An 11,421-nucleotide genomic window follows, 5' to 3' on the forward strand; every position below is an offset into this window, starting at 1 on the left:
GTGGGAATTGTATGTCGTACCGGGATGGGAATCGAACCCTTAACTCTGAGAACCGGAAGATGGTGCCATGGGGACGGGAAAGATCCAGAGGAAAACACTAAAAACGTAGCTGGTGTAAATATGGAATAATGTGGGGAATGCGGCAGGTAGGTCGGACAGTGTGTGAGGGGCGAGGAGCAGAGTCACCGGTTTCTCGCTCCCATTTCAAACGCAGATCTGCAGCATCTCAGGTTTTTGCTTCCGAGGCCCCGCCCCCGCTCTCACAGTCTCCGGATGGGCGGGGTTTTCTTTCCGTTCTCTGTTGAAGCTGATCGTCTGTGGGGAGCCGGTGGACGGATCTCGCTGCTCTCCGGACAAATTGATGAAGTTCTCATCGGTCAGTTTTGAGGCCGGTCACTGGGGTTGAACGCAACCGACAATTTCCCATCGGTGAGTACTGAAGTCGATCCCGGGGGCGGGGAACCTCATGTTGGGCAGAGAGTCCCGTTAACTTCCTCGAACTGGCGGCCTCGTCCCGCTTCCTGGATACAACCTGTCGTTGTCGGTCCGGGTTATGGGACCTTCACACCGAACCGCCAGAGGTGAGCCGCCGCTCAGCCCCTGGTGTTCTGGTCCCAGGTCCGGGATGAGGTGGTGATGCCGAGACTGAACCCATCCATTAAGATGTACCTGGTGAACTTTACCTCCATCACCCGGCCCGCTATCGGATCCAAACTTCAACTGGATCGACGCTTGGAGACGATAATTGTTTTACATATTTCCAGCACACTGGAAGCGGCCGTTCGACCCGGTGTGTTCTTGCAGACAGAGGGTTAAATTAAGCCATCGCACCCTCGGGACACTGCTCCACGTGTATGAGAAGTTTCATCTTTCCCCGTTCAGACAGGACAGTAAGATCCAGATATATATCAACCTTCTTGTTCAACCTATGTCCAGCCTGTATCCCACTACCTCAATGATATATATCAACCGTCTTGTTCAACCTCCGTCCAGCCTGTATCCCACGACCTCAATGATATATATCAACCATCTTGTTCAACCTCTGTCCAGTCTGTATGCCACCAGCACAATGATATATATCAACCTACTTGTTCAACCTCTGTCCAGTCTGTATGCCACCACCTCAATAATATATATCAACCATCTTGTTCAACCTCTGTCCAGTCTGTATGCCACCACCTCAATAATATATATCAACCTTCTTGTTCAACCTATGTCCAGCCTGTATCCCACTACCTCAATGATATATATCAACCATCTTGTTCAACCTCCGTCCAGCCTGTATCCCACGACCTCAATGATATATATCAACCATCTTGTTCAACCTCTGTCCAGTCTGTATGCCACCAGCACAATGATATATATCAACCTACTTGTTCAACCTCTATCTAGCATGTATCCCTCCACCTCAATAATATATATCAACCATCTTGTTCAACCTCTGTCCAGTCTGTATCCCACTACCTCAATGATATATATCAACCATCTTGTTCAAAATCTGTCCAGCCTGTATCACACCACCACAATGATATATATCAAGCATCTTGTTCAACCTCTGTCCAGTCTGTATCCCACCACCTCAATGATATATATCAACATCTTGTTCAATCTCTGTCCAGCCTGTATCCCACCACCTCAATAATATATATCAACCATCTTGTTCAACGTCTGTCCAGCCTGTATCCCACTACCTCAATATGTATCAACCATCTTGTTCAACCTCTGTCCAGCCTGTATCCCACTACCTCAATGATATATATCAACCATTTTGTTCAACCTCTGTCCAGTCTGTATCCCACTACCTCAATGATATATATCAACCGCCTTCCTCAATGTTTGTCCAGCCTGTATGCCACCAGCTCAATGATATATATCAACCATCTTGTTCCACCTCTGTCCAGTCTGTATGCCACCAGCACAATGATATATATCAACCTACTTGTTCAACCTCTGTCTAGCATGTATCCCACCACCTCAATAATATATATCAACCTTCTAGTTCAATCTCTGTCCTGCCTGTATGCCACCAGCTCAATGATATATATATCAACCTGCTTGCTCAATGTTTGTCCAGCCTGTATCCCAATGCTGCAATGTTATATTTCAGCAATCTCTCTTCTAATCTTTGTCTTCATTGTGAAGTTTAGTATTGCCCCTTTCTAATTATTTAGTTATTTATTTGTGTGCCTGTCTGTTTGTTTATTTATTTATTTATTTAGTTAGTTAGTTATTGTTCGCTCGGAATACCAGAGGTTTAGTTGGACACAACACGTGGCAGGGTAAAAGCAACCATTTCAATTTTAGATTCACCTTTACAAAATGGCTGCAGTGTTAATCTTTGTCATAATGGAACTCATAGCATCTGATGTTGAGTTTGTTATTTCCTTTTTCGGTTATTTTAGTTGAGCCACTTCCTCTGTTTCCAGGGTAACGACCCGTCAGAGCTGCAGCAAGTGTTGCACTTTTTATCGCTCTGTGGTCACCGCCTCTCAGCGTAGAGACATTGGCCTCGGGAGCAAATGTAACAGAGTGATGGAGGGAGGAAAGGATGCTGTGAGCATTGACTGTGTGGGATGTGTTACACCAGCGTCAGAATGAACTCAGAACTAACAAATTGTTTGGGGTGGGGTGGCATTTACAGTTCAGGGTGGCAATCAGTTACTATCTGTGCATTAAAATGAAGAGGGAGAAAATACTACAGTTGCAGGAAATTTAAAGTAAGGAAGGGAAAATACTGGAGACGCTCAGCAGATCGGCAGCATCTTGGACAGTCTCAGTTCTGGAACTGGGTCTTCCACCATTTGTCCTTTCAGAGACGTAGTCTGATGTACTGAGCTCCCAGCATTTTCTACTTAATAATTTTACATTTTTTTCCTGCTACACTGCAGGAAACATGGCAGCCCGCTCTGCTGGGCAAGATCCCACGCAGCGATGACATAGAGATCAAATGTGCTCTGTTTAGCTGCTGGGGTCAGGCTGAAGTGTATCCACATCCTCTATACAGACCGGGGAACCAGCCTGAGCACCGGCCCCGGCAGAGGGTCATTAGGTTCCAATTCCACCTTAGATTGTGAATCGGAAATGGCAGGAACTCCACGGCAAATTGCTGGCACCAAGGCGTCTTTGTATGGGTGATAATATTGGGCTGATGAATCTGATGATATGAAATTGCCAGAAAACGGGCTACAGTCCAGGCTGGTAATTCTGCAGCTGGGATCGGAATTTTCTCAGTCTGCAGTGAAGCTGAAATCCCGGGCGGTTGGGCATTGGTTATGGGGAAATCACCGTCAACACTGTCCAATAGGATATCATATCTGTCAAGTATTTTGGAGATTATTTAAGAATGAACTAGGGCGTTAGGTGAAGTTGGGCAGTGATGTTGTTCATCTGAACTTTGGTAAAGTCTGTAACAAGATCCTGCATGGCAGCTGATCGGGGAGGTTCGGTCACGTGGGATTCACAGGGGGCTGGCGAGGAGGATTCACACCGGGCAAGAGAACAAGAAGGAGAGGGGGATGAATGTAGATGGTTCTAACGAATGGAGGTCTGTGACGAGTGGGATGGAAGTGTCAGTGTTGAGATCTCCGTAATTTATTATTCATGCCATTGATTTGTATATGAATGTACATGGCTACACAGAGTATTATGTACCGTTGTGTTCACCCTACTGTAGTAAATATATTATCAAGCTGGAGAGGGTGCAGAAGAGATTGCTGAAGATGTTGCCTGGACTACAGGGCCGAGTCATAGGAAGCATTTGGCTGAGCTGGATCTTTAGTTCAGATGAGAATGAGGGTGACATTGTAGGAGTTCATGAAATCAAGATGGAATATAAATAATGAGGTTGGTCGTAGCATTTTCCCCAGGATTCAAGATTCAAAAATGATTGATGTCATTCTAGTAATGAAGGGTAAAAGAGAACAAAATAATTCATACACTGGATCCAAAGCAAGACAGAAAATAAATAATTATAGAGACCACAATAATAAACTAAACACAATACATAAAGTATGATAGTTTAAAACGATTGATTGTCTGTCCATAAAGTGACGTTAATCACAGGAGTGTCTGGACATATGAGGCTGACATTGATACTTCTTCTGCATGTGCCTTACGCGTTACACGCTTGGGCGATCATGGGTCTCCACATCTAATGACTCCTCACAGCGTCAATGATATCTCGCACACTTAGATCTGTTAGTTCTTTCACAGTGTCCATATATTTTCTTCTTTGTCTTCCTCTTCCGCGATTCCCAGGCATAGGGCCTTGCAATGTAAAGCATTCTATTTCGCCCTTTCTGATGACATGGTCCAGGAATGTTCTCATTAAAGATCTTTTTGCATGTGCACGTTGGAGTACCGCCTCATTAGTTACCCTATCTCTGTATGATATTTTCAGCATTCTTCTAAATAAAAACACATTTCTGTTGCTTCTAAGTTTTTTTGGAGTTCAGGTGTTACAGTCCATGTTTCGGAAACATACAGAAAGATTGACCAGATGTAACACTTTAGTAGCCTAAGCCTTGTTTTCATAGAAATGTGTCTGTTGGTAAAAATGGGTTTCATTTTTTTGGAAACACGAGTGAATCTGCAGATGCTGGAAGTAAATAAAAACACAAAATGCTTGCAGAACTCAGCAGACCAGACAGCATCTATGGGAGGAGGTAGAAGGATGAAGGGTTTCGGCCCGAAACGTCATCACTACCTCCACCCATAGATGCTGTCTGGCCTGCTGAGTTCTGCCAGCATTTTGTGTTTTTATTCATTTTTGGACGTTGGTTTTGGCAATGGCAATTCTTCTTTTTATTTCTACTTTACTTCTCGCATCTTGTGATATAAAGCTACCAAGGTAATTAAAGCCGATCTTTTGTTCAATCGCTTGGTTACCGATGGACAATTGGCAGTTGGGAGTATCCTGCCCTTTTTATATTTCCATATATGTGTTTTATTATACCGTTGATGGTTAGACCAAAATCTGCACTTGTTTGTACTAATTTGTCTGGGAGGATTTGTAAGTCTTCTGCTGCACTTGCTATTAGGGGGATATCGTCTGCATATCTTATATTGTTGATGCAAACACCTCCAATTTTTATCCCATCTAGGTCTTCTATTTCTCTGAGAATCTTTTCAGTATAAATATTAAGTAATTCCGGTGGGGCAACGCATCTCTAACTCCCCTTTGAATTTTAGTCTAACTGCTTATATTATCATCAATTTTTACAGCCACTGTTTGATTCCAGTATAAATTTTGAATAAGTTACTGGTCCCTTCCGTCAATGTTTAGTTAAATGAGAATTTGAAAAAGTTTTTCATGTTACACTTTGTCGAATCCTTTAGTGAAATCAATAAAAAATGAAAAGACATCAATTTGACACTCAATTGCCCTTTCTGAAAGCATTCGTAGTATGAAAATTGCGTTCCTTGTTCCTCTATCCTCCATCAGCCCATATTGCAGTTCAGTAGTTTCTGGCCTTAACTTGTTTTTAATTCGACTCAGAACAATTATCAACAAAATCTTTATTATGTGACTCATCAGACTGATTGTTCTATAATTTTCGCAGTCAATAGTTCCAGGAATTTTAGGCAGAGTTATAAATACTGATTTCAAGAGATCGTCGGGCAATACACCAGACTCATATATGCCATTAAACTCTTCAAAATGAATATCCATGCCCAGATCTTCCGGGGCTTGTATCATTTCCACTGAAATTTCATCAGGTCCAGAGACATGGTCAACCATTGCCCCTTTTCCACTGAACTCTCACGTGGTTAGCTTGCTCACCAGTGTGGAATAGGCCTTCACATACTCCTTTCATAGGATTTATCTTATCACCAATGTTTTCCAAACTTAGCCCATTCTCTGAACTTCCACACACTTATTTATTTCTGAGCAAGTCATTAATTCTATCTTCAGGACCTTCATTCTATTAGTTTTCATTTTAACATCTGCAAGTGATCCCCCTTTGTCCAACCAACACTTTTGGTTCAGTCTCTCCAAATCACCTCCTTGAATAACATCAGGCAGTTGTTCACCTTCAAATTCCAAAACAAACTGTAATAGATTCACAGGCACCTTGTTAACAAGCGATTTTTCCTTCAGCCTGGTTACTGCTTCTCAAACCAATCCAGACAGTAAATTTTCTTTATTCAATTTAGGAACAACACCTTTCCCTTCTCCTTCAATAATATTCACATCACCAGCTTTCATCTCCTCACTAACTTTTAACACATCTTCTAATACAAACAACTGAGAATTCTCACTTTCCACTGGTACCAAGTTTAACCCTTTCTTCACTAAACCTAGTCCATCTGACCCAAAAGGACTGCATTCCTTGTCAACTGAATCAGATACCTCAGACTTTTTCTGAGCTTCAACATTAGGTTCAGTATCCTGTGACTCCACAGGTACTTCAACAACCTGAACACAAGCAAACGGGACGTCTGCCTCTTCTAGGCTTCCAATACTAATCCCCTTTTCAAATTCTAAGTTCCCCTGATCCTCCCAGTTACTTTCTGGGCAATTCCTATCCGGAGTAAACTCAACCCTGCGGGTTAAAACAACTCCATCTGCTAACCCAGCAGACTCCTTCAAGGTAATGGCATCCTTTTCATCTAGGACTGCCCTTATATCATTATCGGGAACACATTTAAATTTTTCAACTTCTTCAAACAGTTCTGTCAAGCCAGACAGATCACCCGTGTCCAACCCCGGACCTTCTAACTGCCTCATCTGTTTCTCATCCTTACTCTGTGCCTGTAAAAATTCCCTCTTGGCAAAGGTTAAATCTACCTCCTCTCCTTTACCTTCTTTCACCTCCCTATTCTCCGATTTACCATCCCCTAACCCCTCTAGATACAGGGTCGGTAAAAACGTCTCAGCCAAATCAACAGTGGACTCATTTAAACTGTCTTCTTTCTCAGCCGCCTTTCTCGACATGCTGCGAGTGATTGCGCATGCGGGGTAGATCTTAGAATTTAGGGCCGAGTCCTCAGCACTCACAGGCTTGCTTGTCAGCTTCACTGCTGAACACACGTCACCACCTGTTAAATCATTACAAGAAGGACGTCCACGCCGTCTCTCGGTAATTCTCAACGCACCCCTACTTCGACAGGTCCAGATACCAGGTCACATTGTAAAATGATCCTGTGCAAAGGTACAGCTTCTGTCCCTTTTCCTATGCCTCTTAATACCACCTCTCCAGTTTCTGGACCGAAATCCACCACCTTACTTAGGATCAATGACTGGTCATCCCCAGTATCCCTCCAGATTCTCACTGGAACTGGGGTTTCTCCTTCCTTCACAGACACCGTCCCTTCCGAAATAAATTTCTGACGGCCCTTTCGGACTCTTATCTACCTTTGCCTTCCTCGTTGATCTGCTGACCGACTCAATGCATCCTGTAGGGATTGCTGTTTTCCCTTTTCCTGTCTCCTTCTTCGGAGCAAAGCACTTAGATGCAATATGACCAACCTTTCCACAATTATAACAGGTCAAGCCAGGAACCTTCCTGCCAGCTTGCTTGCCCTCCTCCTTATCTTTACCACGAGCTCCCTGCTTATTCTCTACCTTAGCCCGTGGACTTTCTCTACCGTCTCTACTGCCTTTCTGGTAACTCTTATTTGGGGGAAACTTTGTCTTGTGGGTTACGGCATATTCATCTGCTAACCTGGCAAATTCCGTTATAGACTTATTCGACTTCTCGTTCAGATACATCCGGATATTATCCGAAACACAACCATTAAATTCTTCAATCAGAATTAACTCTCTTAAACGATAGAAATCCTCCTCCACCCTTTCTGCAGCGCACCAACGATCCAAGAGCACACCCTTCTCATAGGCAAACTCTGTATACGTCTGATTCCACAGTATCTTTAAATCTCTGAACTTTTGTCTATACGCTTCAGGTACAAACTCATAGTCCCGAAGGATAGACTGTTTTACTTCCTCATAATCCTCAGACTCTTCCATGGACAATGCCACATATGCCTGTTGAGTCTTTCCTTTTAATACACTTTGTAACAACGCCACCCACTGATCTCTGGGCCACTTCTGATTCACGGCCACCTTTTCAAAATGCAAGAAGTAACTATCAACGTCCGTCTCTCGAACGGAGGTACTAAACTAAACTCCCTACTTACATTAAACTTCTCCGCTCGATCTGCCCCGCTACCCATGTTGCCATCTCTCCCTCTCGAACTGCCGTTGTTTCTCTTCCTCCTCCATCCTCCTTTCAGATTCCTCTTTCCTCCTTCCAGCTGCCTCATCTGAAGTTCATTCTGCCTCTGCTTCTCCTTCTCAACCAACTCAGCTCTTCCTTTCTCCCTTTTCGCCTCCAACTCCTTTAGCAGGATCTCATACTCCATTTTCCTCTTCTCCATCTCCAACCTTATTTTTTCTATCTCTAACTGAGCCGCCCGATCGACTGGTTTCTTCTCAGGAAACAGGTTCAATGTATCAAGCGCGAACACAGCCTTGGATATATAATGCTGGGCTATGGCTCTCTGTATCTCCCACTTTCTCATCGACGATTTCACCGCCGAGAGATTTAATCGTCTTGCAACACTCACCAAATCCACCTTCCTGGCATTCTCCAATGCCCCCAAAGTCGGGTTCTTTATAAATTTGTCTATTCCCATCTCTGCTGGTTCCCGTCTGGTTACTCACGCAAACAGATCAGATAACGGACATAGCCGATTTCTCTGCCCACCCCCCCCCCCCAATTGAATCAAATCCCGGACGAGCCCCCAATTTGGTTATGTACCCCGTAACTGGGTGTCTAACCAGCAGAGAAAGAAGTATCCGTTGGAGTCTGGTGGTACTATTTTCAAACAGTGTTTATTAGTAAAATACACAACTCAATATCAATAATGCAAATATATAGATAATACACGTTAGCAATACTAAACGGAAAAGTGTGGGTATAATAATAAGCAATAATAAACAAGCTCTATCAATGTCTAGTGGATAATGAATTGTCATATGTGAATATAACGTACAGTTCAGTTCATACTTGCTGAGGTAGATGTTGGTCGTTGTGTTGTAATTGTTGGAGAGAGAGGGAGAGAGGGAGAGAGAGAGAGAGAGAGAGAGAGAGAGAGAGAGAGAGAGAGAGAGAAAGATGTAACAGCTACAGGCAGGCAAACCTTCCTTTACGTTATTGATCCGTCGATGTGTTGTGGCCATTCAGGTATGACCCCTCTGTCCTTCTGTGGTGGACTCGTCACTCTGGCATGAGTGGGCACACACACAAGCCCCCACCGGCCCTGCTATAACACTGTGAGTTAAACTGACCGATCATTTGTTCGGTCTCCGATGCCCCACACCTTCACGTGGGTTCCAACACTCAAGCAGTGCTCAATAGTGTGTTCCTGGTGTGTCTGAAGGGAGTCTCCCCAGACCTCACTTTTATCCCTTCTCACGGGGTTTCAGTTGTACATCAATTTTGAATGACTGTGTCCATCAAACCAGCCCACTCCAGCTGTCCACTGAGGAATTTTAATGAACAGAATGGTACAAGGTGAACAACCCTCTCAGAACCCATAAGTCTTTCAGAAGTCAGAATATGGTGGATCAACAAGTCTCATTCCCCTGCTTTATCTCTCTCTCTTATCTGTAGCAGATGATCCAATTCCAGCATGTTTTCTCTTACATTCTCTCTCTCATTAACTGCATAGCAACAGTAACGGTTTGTGATTCTCCAAAAGGCGGGGGGCGGGGAGATGGGCAACTCTGCACCCTTCTGCCCATCAGAGCTGTTCATCCTTCGTAACACTGGCAAGTCCACATCTGACATGTGGAGGGTGTTTAAAGTCCATCTGCACGGAGTATAGGGTATTTTGAAGTACGGGAGGAGACAGTGTTGGGTCTCTATGTTCGGTGCTCAGTGAGGATCTCTTGCACTCCGCTGTTGGAGTGCGTGGTTATTTGAGTTCTTGCCGCTTTCCTGTCGGATTCAATCAGTCTGCCCAATCTCACTGAGCTCTCTCATTAACAGGGCCTTTAGAACCGTTGTTCACTGGATTTTCCTTTGGTTTGATTCCGGACCATTCTCAGTAAACTGAGAGATTTACACTTGAGAATCCAAGCTGCTGATCAGTTTCCGTAACACTCAGACCACCCGGTCTGGCACCAGCGATCATTCCCCGGTCAACGTCACTTACATCACATTTATTTCCTCTTCAGATGTTTGGCCTGAATAACAACTGAACCCGTTGACCATATCTGCATGTGTTTGTGCTTTGACTTGCAAGCAGATGATTAACAGATTCGTATTAATGAGCTGGAATAGAGTTGTACCTAACAAAGAGGCCATTTAAAACATTTCCCATTTAAGCAAACCCTCACCCATCTCGAATATGCACACGAATGAGATCTGGGCCTGATTGTTGATGATCTGCATGTTTGTAACAACAGGTTGTCGCTGGCAAGGCAGTGTTATAAGGTGGGGAATATCTGGAGAGAGAGACCCGTCACTGTTCCCTCTAAACTGCGCGTCTGCATAACCACAATGCTCCCGCGAACGGAGCCTTTGTTGCAGCGCAGATGGAATTAAACACTGTCGTATAAACGTTTATGAAACCTGAAAGTTTATCTTTGTTGTACTGCATTTTTATCCTATCCTTTAATTAGTAATTAAAATCAATAGCATGTTTTTTTTCTCTTGTCTGTCTTAATCCTAAAATATTCATGGATGCATTTTACAAAAGAGGACGCATCTATGGTGTTGTGCTTTTCTCAGTCCGTGTGAAAAGTTCCGTCTCAGAGCAATGGCTGATCCACGCAGCTGCAAAAATAGTCATTACATGGAACATTGGAGACCGACCCACATTACATTCTATGCATATTAATCACGATTGAATATGGTACATTATCGTGCTTCCTGTTATAGAGGAGATGTTAAAAGTCAATAGAGTGGACAAAACAGTTTCACCGGGAGCCTCTCTGGTATCCAGGAAATAGTAATGAATAACGCAAGAAAAATTAATAATAATTTCGCCTTGTCCGTAGGAGCAATGATGCTCAGGTGCTTAACAATATAGAACTAATTCTGAGCCCCGAATAACTAGACGGTCCATTTACTATAAATTCAAGAGCTTTTCGTTTTCGTCTCCCGAAAGATCACTATTAATGCCCCGATAATCACTTTTACTACATTTTCAGAGCACTGTGTGTAGTACCACCCCCATTATAGGTATGAGCAAGGATGCGATCTGGGCCAAATTGCGCAATTAAGCGTTCAGCATATCACGCATCATCCTGCATAATCCCAGTTCTGATACTGGGTCTTCCACAGTGTCTTTTTCCACAGATGCAATCTGCTGCACCGAGTTTCCAGCACTATAAGGGGACGCAGGAATATGGCATTGGGGCAAAAAAATATCAGCCATGATTGAATGATGGAGGAGACTCGATGGAATGAA

The 11,421-nt window shown here is 43.6% G+C and overlaps 1 protein-coding gene across 3 annotated transcripts in view; it reads left to right on the top strand.

Moving 5' to 3' along the window:
* Window positions 1-307: 307 nt before the first annotated feature.
* Window positions 308-11,421, top strand: part of LOC132389829 (NACHT, LRR and PYD domains-containing protein 3-like) — a 117,444-nt gene continuing 106,330 nt past the window's right edge. The window contains exon 1 of one of the 3 annotated variants that reach the window (XM_059962390.1): window positions 308-429. The gene's annotated coding sequence lies outside the window, so the exon portion shown is untranslated. Of the gene's footprint in view, window positions 430-11,303 lie in introns of those variants that run through there. The other 2 variants (XM_059962391.1, XR_009510703.1) reach the window with 2 other exon arrangements.

Source organism: Hypanus sabinus, unplaced genomic scaffold (assembly GCF_030144855.1).
Source record: "Hypanus sabinus isolate sHypSab1 unplaced genomic scaffold, sHypSab1.hap1 scaffold_671, whole genome shotgun sequence".
NCBI classification, from domain to species: Eukaryota; Metazoa; Chordata; class Chondrichthyes; order Myliobatiformes; family Dasyatidae; genus Hypanus; species Hypanus sabinus.